Source organism: Neofelis nebulosa, chromosome 3, assembly GCF_028018385.1.
Source record: "Neofelis nebulosa isolate mNeoNeb1 chromosome 3, mNeoNeb1.pri, whole genome shotgun sequence".
NCBI classification, from domain to species: Eukaryota; Metazoa; Chordata; class Mammalia; order Carnivora; family Felidae; genus Neofelis; species Neofelis nebulosa.
Genome location: NC_080784.1, coordinates 19722333 through 19735341, shown reverse-complemented (window position 1 = coordinate 19735341; position 13009 = coordinate 19722333). Strand labels below are relative to the sequence as shown.

General features: G+C 35.3%; 1 long non-coding RNA gene across 3 annotated transcripts in view; it reads right to left on the bottom strand.

Annotated features, from left to right (window-relative positions):
• Positions 1 to 13009, bottom strand: part of LOC131506437 (uncharacterized) — a 136075-nt gene that overhangs the window by 27479 nt on the left and 95587 nt on the right. For 2 of the 3 annotated variants that reach the window (XR_009258939.1, XR_009258937.1), the window contains exon 2: positions 11837 to 11994. This is a non-coding gene — a long non-coding RNA (uncharacterized LOC131506437). Of the gene's footprint in view, positions 1 to 2492; positions 2622 to 11836; positions 11995 to 13009 lie in introns of all 3 variants that reach the window. The other variant, XR_009258938.1, reaches the window with a different exon arrangement.

The window sequence follows — 13009 nt, the reverse complement described above, 5'->3', positions numbered from 1 at the left end:
CATACACACACACACACACACACACACACACATATATATATCTTTTAGAACCCTGTATTCTGAAGTATGTTTCAAGTGAAAAAAATGTTCTTGTTGAAAAAAAAATAATGACTTTAACTGGGGGTACTTACTTAAAATAAAGCATATCGGTGGGATGGGTGAAATAGGTGAAGCAGAATAAGAGTATACTTATCATAATGAGCACTGAGTAATGATAGAATTGAATTACTATATTGTACACCCTAAACTAATAACTAATATAACACTGCTTACTGGAATTAAAATTTAAAACCTATTATATATATGTACATATATATGTACACACATATAAATACATATAAACACATATAAATAAGGAGAAATCCTACCATTTGTGACAACATGGTTGGATTTTGAAGACATTTTTCTAAATCAGAGAAAGACAAATACTGTATTATCTCACGTGAAATCTAATAAAAAACTAAAAGAAAACAAATTTATAGAAAAAGAGATCAGATTTGTGGCTGCTGGAGGTGGGGAGAGGGGTAATCGAAGGACGGTGGTCAAAATGTACAAACTTCCCATTATAAGATAAATACATGCTAGGAATATAATGTACAACATGATGACTATAGTTAATATTGCTGTATGATACAGAGGAAAGTTTTTAAGAGACTAGATCCCAAGTGTTCTCATCAGAAGGAGAAAAATTTTTTTTTAGTTCTATCTAGAAAAGATGATGGATGAAACTGAACCTATTAAGGTAATAATTTCACAGTATAGGTAAAGCCATCATGCTGTACACTTTAAATTTATATAGTAACGTATATCAATGACTTCTCAATAAAATGGGAAAAAATAATTCCCTCCCCAACCCCCTCCTCCAAGAAAAAAGAATATAGCATGCTAAGTTGATGTCCAGAGGCTGACAAAGTTAGCTGCCTGAATGGCAATTCTACTCAGATGTTTTGCTAAAAGGGAAGAAATATGATGTGATAGCTTGAAGGAAGAATATAGTGGAGTGCAAGTTAAGGGTTTTGGAAATGTATTATTTGCTTGTTGTTGTTGTTTTTCCTTAAGATGATCAAGGTTTGAAGACCCTTATAGGCTGAGGAGAAAATCCAATAGAATTAAATAATTTGGGGAATGGAAAAAATAATCTTCATGTACACCCCAGGTGCTTTTGAAACTGCTGCTTCTATGCTGTTTCTCCAAGGGGTTGTTTGTTATACTGGCTCTTTAAGGGCAATTTCAATTTCTTACTGCTTTCAGTGCTCCCAGAGCTAAGCCCACTGAATTTTCAAGTACTGGAATTAAGCCTTGCTAGTTTTGAAAGCCAAATATTGTAGGGACTTGTCTTCCCAGTGCAGGTCCCCCATGCCTAGGATACCTGGTTGGGTTCTGCTCTTCTACCCTCTGCTTGCTTATGGTGCCCCTTCTGTTTGTGGTTAGTCTCACTAGGAGTTTGGTTCCCTGCCCCATCTCCCCCCTCCTACTGCTCTTGATGTGGCTATACTCTAGGTCCGTCCGTGGGATAAGGTGAACCTAGGATCCTCCTACCTCACCAATTTCCTAGGAGTTCTAGCATTCATAGAAGTTCCTAGTATTCTTTAACTGATGAAACAGTAACTTTTCAGGGGCACCTTCGTAGCTCAGTTGGTTGAGTGTCTCTTGATTTCGGTTCAGGTCATGATCCCAGGGTCATGGGATCAAGCCCCATGTCAGGCTCTGTGCAATGTGGAGCCTGCTTAAGGTTCTGTCTCTCTCTTTATCCCTCTGCCCCTCTCCCTCTAAAATAAAAAAAATATAGGAAAATAGAAAAAAAGGAAGTATTTTTCCATTGACATTCAAGCAGCTGATAAATGCAAGTGCATAACTTATATATGATTTTGCTAAAACCAAATAACAAAATTACTCTTTTGTATAAATGTACAATTTTTACTAATATAATTTCATATTATTTTATTGTCCTTTTTAACTTTAGGTTTTTATTATTTTTTAATCAAAACACTCCAGTTTTACTATCAAAAATCATATATAGCTGTGTGAGGCCAAATAAGAACCTTCTGTTGTACACAGAGTGGTACATTCTGGGCTCACATAGGGTCCATGTTTACTCATCAAGCTGCCGTTGAGACCAATGTATAATTTAGAAGGGAGGGAAAAGAGATTAGAGGCAATGAGTACTTTGCCTTTGCTCAATATCATTGATCAAATAATCTGTCAGTGCCTATATAACATGCCTGAGAAAATAGTGTAGTTTTATTAGTGGTAACTTTCCAGAATCAATAACTTTTCTAATGAATATAAAAGCCTGGGTGCCTTAGAGTCCAAATTCATGCAATTGGATTGCTTGTTGTAATCAAGCAGTGGCATTAACGTTCTGATGTGATAAAATAAGTGTTTAGTAATTTAGTCCTCAACTGCTTCTGGCATTTCAACTCTTTGTTGGCATATAAAGCAGAAATTTCTCCTGTAGTAAAAAGTAATTTATTGACTTTTTTTTTTATCACCTGTGATGAATAGGTTATTGGACTTGCAAGCATTTCTATTCAGACATTGCAGGACAGGAGTTGGCTGGCACCAACCTTAGCAAATTGAAATTCAATCCAGATCAATAAGGCGTTTTATTTAATTTGGTCCTGGAATAGAAATAATCATCACATTTTCTAATAAGCATGTCTAATTTCAATTTTCACACTATGTATTTATTCTGTATAATCAAGCATAACTGCTGGCCTTGTTCTTCTGAGTTGACAAATGCATTGCACAGATGTGCACTTAGCAGGTAACTACTATATAGGATGTGGTGGGCAAAGAATGTGCCTAGATAATAATGAAAATTTGATAAATGTCTACCTAGAACTTGTAAATATTCCTAAGACTTTGATTGTATTTACTGGTTGTCTACCTAGGTAACAACAACCAAAAAATGTATGCATAAGGATATGTAATTTTCTTTACATAGCAACCAGCTTGTTTTTATGAAATATTTCCAAACTGAGGAAATTCTAAAAGCTTACTGAGGTTAAGTAATTCCTGGCTAAAATATGCTAAAGGGTATCAGCATTGAAGTGGTTAAATAAGTGTCAGTTGGCTCGTGCTTTGTAACACTGTCTCAAACTGACTGGTTTAATACAACCATTTATTTAGCTCATTATCCTATGGGTAGGAAACATGAGCTAGACTCTGCTGGAAGGTACTGGTCTCAGGTACAGTCATCTGAGCATCTATGATAACTGTGGTCAGCTTGAGGGTCAGCGGAGACAGCCTGGCCTCTCAGATATTTGAGTTGGTCGATGACTGTTAGTTGGGTGTCTATCATACTCCAGAGGCCTAGTCTGGACTTATTTGCTTGGTGGTCTCAGGGGTCTAAGAGCACTAATAAAGTAGCATTAATGCACAAGCACTTCTACAGTTTCTGCATTCATCTTATTTGCTCATATCATATTTATTAAAGTAATCAGTTACCAACCACAGACTCTGTATGAGAAGGCACTACCAACACATATGGATACAGGGAGGTGTGAACATACTGGAGCCTTGCCGAAGCACTGGCTCAGGTCCTGGTTTCTTTAGCACTCTTTATCAATATCTGTATGCATCACTTTCTCATTTCTACTGAGCTAAGATGTATTTTTGAAGACTTAAACATCCTTTTGCCTAAGATTTATTAATCTCAGAACATGAAGTGATGTTTAGAAGACTTCTCCAAGATCAAAAGAGATGGCAGGTGTCATTTCTCTCCCCATACGCTAGTCTAGATAGCTAGACACTTGCAGAAACCTATGTGAACATTCTCCACCTATCTTGCTGCAACCACATAGCCTGCTATGGCATGCTCCTGTGTACTTGCCTCATCCAACCTACCCTGCTTGGCAGGCATTCCTCCAAAGCAGCTCCTGCCCCAACACACCCTGCAAGCAGCCCCAGCTTTCACCACTCCAAAATAACTCCTGCCCTGGTAAGAGGAGAAGGTGACCACACACTAATGCACCTGCAGTTCCAGCAGCCAAACCTTACAGCTGGCAGTGCAGAGAAAGTACCCTGCCGATCAGTTCAACTGTAGCCTCAGCAAATGGAATGGCAAAAGGCATCTGGTCTGACTGCCAGCCCCACTCACCAAGGAAGTCTCTCCAGAAACAAGGCATGGGAGAACACCCTGCATATTGGTCCTACTGCAGATAAAATAGGGGAAGGGGCAGGTATCTGGTCTGATTGCTGATATTACCAAACTACTAGCCCATGACAGCCCCAGGCAGATCCCATTTCAGCACAGAGACAAAACCCTCCTGGTGCACCAACAACAGGCAAAGTGGGCCAATGGGAGCCAACTGGACTGAAGGCAAATGAGGCTCAGCCACAACTCAGACACAGACAACCAACATAGGACGTATGCTTGAAGTGCCTGATTCTGGTGAACAGGAGATACTGTGTTATTAAGGAACCACAGGAACACTTCATGAAACCATACTTTCAAAATCAGGAGATTTAACTGATTTTCCTACCACACAGAAGCACATACCGAGAGTTAATACAAAATGGGGAGACAGAGGAATATCCCAAAATGAAAGAACAGGGCAAAATAAAGCAAAAGAGCTCTAAAACAGAGATAAGCAATATGCCTGATAAAGATACTCACCAGACTTGAGAAAACAGTGGAGGATTTCAGTGAGATCTTCAACAAAGAGATGAGAAATATAAAAAACAACCTACTCAGATTGAAGAACTCCATAACTGAAATTAAAAATATAATAAAGGGAATCAACAGCAGATTAGAGGGCACAGAAGAATGGGTCAGCACGCTGGTAGAGTATGGAAAGCAATCAAGCTGAACAAAAAGAAAAAAAATAAAATTAAAAATGACAATAGATTAAGGGAACTCAATTACATCATCATGCATAGTAACATTCACATCATAAGGAGTCCCAAAAGGAGAAGAGAATAGGAGGCAAAAAGTTATTTGAAGGAAAAACAGCTGAAAACTTCCCTAAAGAAAGAAATAGATGTCTATCCAGGAGGTACAAAGATCCCCCAACAAAATTAATTAAAGCAGGCCCACATCAAGACTTATAATAATTAACATGGCAAAACATAGTGATGAAAAGAGAATCTTAAAAGCTATAAAAGAGAACAATTATGTACATGGGAAACCGTATGAGTCTATCACTTGATTTTTCAGCAGAAACTTCGCAGGCCAGAAGGGAGTTGCATGATATTTTCAAAGTTCTGAAAGGAAAAAAAGAAACTTGCAACAAAGAATGCTCTACCCAGCAAGGCTACCATTAGAATAGAAAGAGATAAAAAAGAATTTCCCTGACAAACAGAAGTTAAAGGAGTTCATCATCACTACACCAGCCTTACAAGAAATGTTAAGGAAATTTCTTCAATGCAAATAAAGGTCATAATCAAGCAGAAAGTTAGGAAAAGGAAAAATTAGGAATGGAAAAAAATTTACAGGTGAATATAAACATAATGAAAGAAGTAGATTAATCACTTATAAAACCAGTATGAATATTAACACACAAAAGCAGTAAAATCAATTATATCTAAAAAAAAAAGTCAAGGGATTCACAAAATAAAAAGACATAAGACATGACACCATATACATAAAATGTGGGGTGGAAAGAGTAAACATTCAGTGCTTTTAGAATGGATTAAAACTTAAGCCACTCTCAACTTAATGTAGATTGCTATATGCCTAAGATGTTATATATGAGCCTAATGGTAACCACAAATCAAAAAGCTATTAATAGATACACAAAAAATAAAGAGAATAATATCCAATCATTATCACTAAAGAAAGTCAAACCACAAGGGAAGAGAGCCAAGAGAAGAAAGGAACGAACAGGAAACAGAAAAACAACCATAAAACAAATTCCTATCAATAATTACTTTGAATGTAAATGGATTAAATGCTCCATGAGAAAATATAAGGTGACTAAATAGAAAAAAAAAAAATACAAGACCTATCTATATGCTGGCTACAAGAGACTCACTTCAGACCTAAAGACATATGCAGATTAAAAGTGAAGGGGGCAAAAACATTTACCATACAAATGAAGGCAAAAAGTAAGCTGGGGTAGCAATACTTGCATTGAACAAAACAGACTGCAAAACAAACACTACAAGAGCAATGAAGGACACCACATAATGATAAAAGGAACATTCAACAAGACAATGGAATACATACTTTTCAAGTGCACATGAAACATTCTCTAGAATCGACCACGTTAGGTCACAAAACAGTCTCAATATACTCAAAAACACTGAAATAATATCATGCATATTTTCAGACCACAACAGTATGAAACTAGAAATTAATCACAGGAAAAAATTTGTAAAGAACACAAATATGTGGAGACTAAGTAACATGTTACTAACCAATGAATGGGCCAGCCAAGAAATCAAAGAGGAAATCTAAAAACACACTGAGCCAAATCAAAGTGAAAACAATGGCCCAAAACCTTTGAGATGCAGCAAAAGCTTTTTCTAAGATTATAGCAATACTGGCCAACCTCAATAAGCAAGAAAAATCTCAGATAACCTAAATTTAAACCTGAAGGGTCTAGAAAAAAATAAAAAAGAAACAAACCCTGAAGCCAGAAGAAGGAAAAAAATTATAATAAAGACCAGAGAAGAAATAAAGAGATGGAGAATAAAAAAGAAAGAAAAAGAAAAGAGTAGAATAGATTAACGAAACCAGGAGTTAGTTCTTTGAAAAGATCAACGAAGCTGAGAAGACTTTAGCCACACTCAACAAAAAAAATAAGAATACCCAAATAAATAAAATCAGAAATGAAGGAGAAGAAATTACATCACAGAAATAAAATATACCACAGGATTATAAAAGAATACCATGAAAAATTATAAGCCAAGAAATTGGACACCTTAGAAGAAATAAATTCCTAGAAATATCTCCCAAAACTGAATCAGAAAAAAATAGAAAATATGAACAGACCAATTACTAGCAATAAAATTGAATCAGTAATGTAAAAACTCCCAACACACAAAAGATCAGGACCAGATGGCTTCACAGGTGATTTCTTCCAAACATTTCAAGAAAAGTTAATACCTATTCTCAAACCATCCCCCAAATTAGAAGAGGATGGAAAATTTCAAGCTCATTCTATGAGACTAGCATTACTCTCATGCCAAAACAAGATAAAGACATTACAAAAAAAGAAAACTATAGAAAAATATCTCTAGTGAACACAGATGCAAAAATCCTCAACAAAATATTAGTGAAACAAATCCAGCAATACATTTAAAAAATCATTCATCACAATCAAGTAGGATTTATTCCAGAGATGCAAGGATGGTTTGATATTTGCAAATCAATCAGTGTATATATCACATTAATAAGAGAAGGGATAAAAACTAGATGATATCACTAGATAGAGAGAAATCATTTGCCAAAATATGACATCCATTCATGATAAAAACTCTCAACAAAGTAGTTTTAAAGGAAACATACCTCAACATAATGAAGACTATATATGAAGAACTCAAGGCTAACATTGTACTCAATGGTGACAAACTTTTTGAGAACTTTTCCCCTAAGATCAGGAAGGACAAGATGTCCACTGTCTCCACTCTTATTCAACAGAGTACTGAAAGTCTTAGTCACAGCAATCAGACAAGAAAGAGAAATAAAAGGCAACCAAATTACTTTTTCACTGTTTGCAGATAACATGACACTGTGTGTAGAAAACCCTACATACTCTATCAAAAAGCTATCAAAGAGCTGATAAATGAATTAAGTTAGGTCACAGGTTACAAAATAAATACACAGAAATCAGTTGTATTTCTACACACTAATGAAAAAGTTCTGGAAAGAGAAATTTAAAAATTCCACTTATAATTGCACCAAAAAGAAAAAAAGAACTAGGAATAAACTTAGGCAAGGAGGTGAAAGACCAGTATGCTAAAATCTATAAAACACTGGTGAAAGAAACTGAAGATGCAATCAAGTGGAAATATATCCCATGCTCATGGACTGGAAGAACCAATATTATTTAAACGTCCATACTACCAAAAGCAATTCACAGATTTAGTGCCATCCTTATCAAAGTACCAAAAACATCTTTCACAAAACTAGAATAATCCTACAACTTGTAAGTAACCACAAAAGACCCCAAAGAGCCAAAGAAATCTTGAGAAAGAACAAAGCTGGAGGTATCACAATCCCAGATTGCAAGATCAATTACAAAACTATAATAATCAAAACAATATGGTCCTTGCACAAAAACAGACACACTGATCAAAGGGTTAGACATCTCAGAAATAAACCCAAATTATACAGTCAATTGATGTAAGACAAAGGAGGTAAAAATATACAATAGGAAAAATACAGGCTCTTCAACAAATGATGCTGGGAAAACTGGAAAGCACCTGTAAAACAATCAAATAGGACCACTCTCTTACACCATACACTAAAATAAACTTAGCACAGATTAAAGATCTAAGTATGAGACTTAAAACCATTAAATTCCTGGAAAAAACATATGCAGTGATTTACTTGACACAAGCCATACAAGTATTTTTCTAGATATGTCTCTTCAGGCAAGGGAGACAAAAGCAAAATTAAACTAGTGGGACTACACTGAAATAAAAAGCTTACGCAAGCAGAGGAAGCCATCAACAAAAAAGTCAACCTACTGAATGGGAGAAGATATTTGCAAATTGTGTATCTGATAAGGGGCTATTTTTCAAAATATATAAAGAACTCCTACAATTCAACACCAAAAATACAATCTAAATAAAAATCCAGAGGACCTGAGTGACATTTTACAAAGACGTACAGATGGCCAAGAGAAACATGAAAAGATGCTGTCATTCATCATCATGGAAATTAAAACAACAATGAGATATCACCTCATATATCTCAGAATGGCTAAAATAAAAACTCAGGATATAACAAGTGTTGATGAGGATGTGGAGAAAAACAAACCCTTGTGCACTGTCAGTGGGAATGCAAATTGGTGCAGCCTCTGTAGAAAACAGTTTGAAGGTCCCTCAAAATTAAAAATAGAATTACTATATGATCCAGTAATTCCACTACTGAGTATCTGCCTCTAAAAACAAAAATAGTAATCCAAAAAGATATATGCACCCCAATGTTTAATGCAGCATTATTTACAACAGCCAATATGGAAGCAACCCAAGTGTCCACCATACATGGATAAAGAAGCTGTGGTATAAACATATATAAAATGCAATCTTAATCACACACGAAAAAGAATGAGATCTTGTTATTTGCAACAACATAGAAGGATTTATAGGGTATAATGCTAAGTGAAATAAGTTAGAGAAACACAAATACTATATGATTTCATTCATATGTGGAATTTAGGAAATAAAGCAAATGGACAAATAAAAAGCAAACAAAAAAAAAGACTCTTAAATACAGAGGACAAACTAGTGGCTGACAGAGGATAGGCAGGTAGGGGGATGGTTAAAATAGATAAAGGGGATTAAGAGTATACTTATTGTGATGAGCACCGAGTAATGTATAGAATTGTAGAATTATAATTATTATACACTTGAAACTAATATAATACTGTATGTTTCAAGTGATCATGGACTCTGTGGAGACCCAAGGTTGTTATGGTCCTCAAATATCCATGGTGATCCTATTATCCTTATGTTAAGATATATAATGCATAATTGAATGTAAGAAAGGAACTCTCCTTCATATATGTATTCCTTAAGTCTACTTGCCCTGATTAAAGAGTGAGAGCCCTTGAAGTGATGCAGCCTTGATAAAAGGTTATTCATTGTCATGTGAGGACTGGAATGTTTATCAGCTTCTTTCTCTGCTTCAAAGAAAATGGCTAAGTTAGCATGTAATATATTAAATTACACAACTACTAATGGAAATAAAATATATATAATGAGGCAAAAAATATAATACTATATGTTAACTATATTTCAATTTAAAATAATCCTCTTGCCCAATCCTTCATGAAAATAAGATATTTTAGTGACTTTGCTATAACTTAAAAGTTAGAAAATATTCCCCATACATTTTGGATTTTACAGCTATCTATTTTAATTCCAGATATATGTTACTGTCCCAGATTATCTAATTTGCAATACTCTAAAATAGTATTTTAAATGAGCACTCTATTTGAAATTGAAATCCCAAATGTGTAATTCCTATCTTCCTTACCTTTTACTATATTCTTCCAATCACACTCATACCCTCTAAAATTCTCTATAATTTATATTGTGTTTATTGTGTGTTTTCCTCACATTGCAATGTATGTTGATTATATATCCCAAAGTCTGAAATGTGCCTTCCCATGAAGGATGCTTAATAAATATTTAGGGGATGAATTGCATCACTGAACTCTTCCAGGACACCATTACACAAGGCAGGTAGACTCAATAATTATTCTGAGGTTTAATTTGTATTGAATAGAGTCGTGCTTGGTGACTCAGGAGCCCATGCTAACAGCTGCTTAAGAAATAGAAAAATAGATAATTCTAAGAGTTCTAGGGAAAAAGAAGTTGAAGGCATATGTGAATGTGTGTGTATGAATATCTATGTGTATATGTGTGTGTGTGTATGTATATACACCTGTGTATATGTGAAGGAAACATGTTTATACAGGAATTTCATTTTTCTATTATTGTTTTATAATTCATTTTACACTCCAATAAGGTCTTATTCATGAGGGAGCACTAAAAAAATTAAATGTCTAAATTGGTTGAAACTGAGATTAGATCTAATAATTTCGACAGTCCTTGTGTTTTATTTATTAAATTCCATGAGTGAAATCATATGGTATTTTGTCTTTCTCTAACTCATCTTTCTTAGCATTATACTCCCTAGATTCATCTATTTTGTTGCAAATGGCAAGAATTTATTTTTTGTGGCTGAATAATATTCCACTGTAACTGTGTGTATGTGTGTGTGCGTGCGTGTGTGTATCCACATCTTCTTTATCCATTCATATATTGATGGGCGCTTGGGCTGCTTGCATAATTTGGCTCTTGTAAATAATGCTGAAATAAACAGGGGTGCATATATCCTTTCAAACCAAACAAAAGACTCTGAACTATAGAGAACAAATGGATGGTTACCAGAGGGGAGATAGGTGAAATAGGTAAAGGTGATTAAGGGTACACTCATCATGATGAGCAGTGAGGAATACACAGAATTGTTGCATCAGTATATTGTATACTGGAATAAAAATAAAAATAAATAGAAAAAGAGTCTCTTTGTTAACATTCTGGGGTGACAAGTTTCCATTCATGCAGCACAGTGATTAAATGTACAAATTCTAGCTCCAAATGGCATAGGTTGTAATTCCTGTTTCTCCTCTTAGTGGTGTGACCTAAGGCAAGTTTCCTCTTTATAAAAAATGTCTTCCTGGGGCACCTGGGTGGCTCAGTCTGTTGAGCATCCGACTTCAGCTCAGGTCATGATCTCCAATTTGTAGGTTCAAGCCCCGCATCAGACTCTGTGCTGACAGCTGGGAGCCTAGAGCCTCCTTCTGATTCTGTATCTCCCTCTCTCTCTGCCCCTCCCCCTCTTACACTCGGTCTCTTTCTCAAAAACAAACAAAAACATTAAAAAAATGTGTTCCCCAAGTTCATAATTTTTTTTGAAGATTAAATGGATACTTCCACATAAATCATTTAAACCAGTTTCTACACATATCCATGATGTAGGCTTCAAAGGTAATGTAGGCATTCCCTGTAGGGTCAACAGATCCTCTTTTTAACTATGTGGCCCATCTCACATGATGCTGAAACCCTAAAGAGCAAATCCTCAAAAGTCTTAAACCTACTGATGCTCCTCTGCCCTTTGCATTCCCTCAGCTTACCCGACCCTCCTCTTGCTCACCTTTACGTGGGCTGGAGTCTCAGGAAGAGACATGGAGACACCTCCTTGCCTGACGTCTTTCCTCCTCCCATCTCATTTCCTGTTTCTCTTCTCTTCTCCATCCTCCAAGATTAGAAAGGAGTTTGCTTTTCCCCACTCTTCTTGATCATACATTCCTTCTATGTAAAGACAACAAACCTAAGACTTGACCGTCAGAGTGGAAAATGCTTTTCTATACTGAGAAATAACTCTATTATCTCCATGACTGCAATCATTCAGAATTACGCTTAGCCAAAGGAGAACTAAAGAAGTGTAGAAAATTCCTTCCCAGAGTCCAGCTTGTAAGTCTCATTTTGCTGCAAAATCTTATTTTGCATGTGAGATGTTAAATTATATCTAACTTTTTAATTTGGCATGCCTTCTGTAATAAATCAAGATCTCTCTTGAGTCTGACTGATCCCTTGGGGCAATTGGGAAGGAAGTAATATACTTGAGAAGGAAAAGAAAAACTGATATTTTTCAAATGATACCACATTTTTCACACTTATTACTTTAATTGTACATAGGCTCTTTTGTTTATATTATGCTTTTTAAAAACCCAAACAACTGTTTCAAAGAATTAAAAACTTTAGACAGGAAAGTTAACATTATAATAAAAGTTTGTGCTGTATTTGTAGGCAGTTAATAGCCTTATTAAAACCTTGTTCTAGATTATTGAATAATTAGTAGGCTAATACTAGATGATGACTGTAAACCCCTTAACGTGAGGACTGGTACTTGATAAGAATGCAATAAGTCATCATGGTTTTTGTTATACCATTTCTAGTTGCAATAAATTCTTGGCACCTTTCCTCCTTATCTGCGACAACAGATAATAAATGATTATTTGCACAACTTGGATGGGGATGAAATTATATGAAGGGCTAATTAAGCATTCGTTTCATTCTTTTATTTTACTTGAAGTTTCATTCATTGTGGACATTCAATTTCTTTTCTCATCTTTTAGACAAGGTTTCTCTTGGTTCACTTGGTTGTTACTGAAATGTTTATTGTGTTTACTGTAGTAAAACTATTTTTACACTGTTTTCACTGTCTCTTTTATAATTACCAAATTATTAAATGCTTTCATCCTCTTTATATAATTTTTATGTTATGCCAAACTACTTACATGTGATAAACTGAACTGGTGCCAGT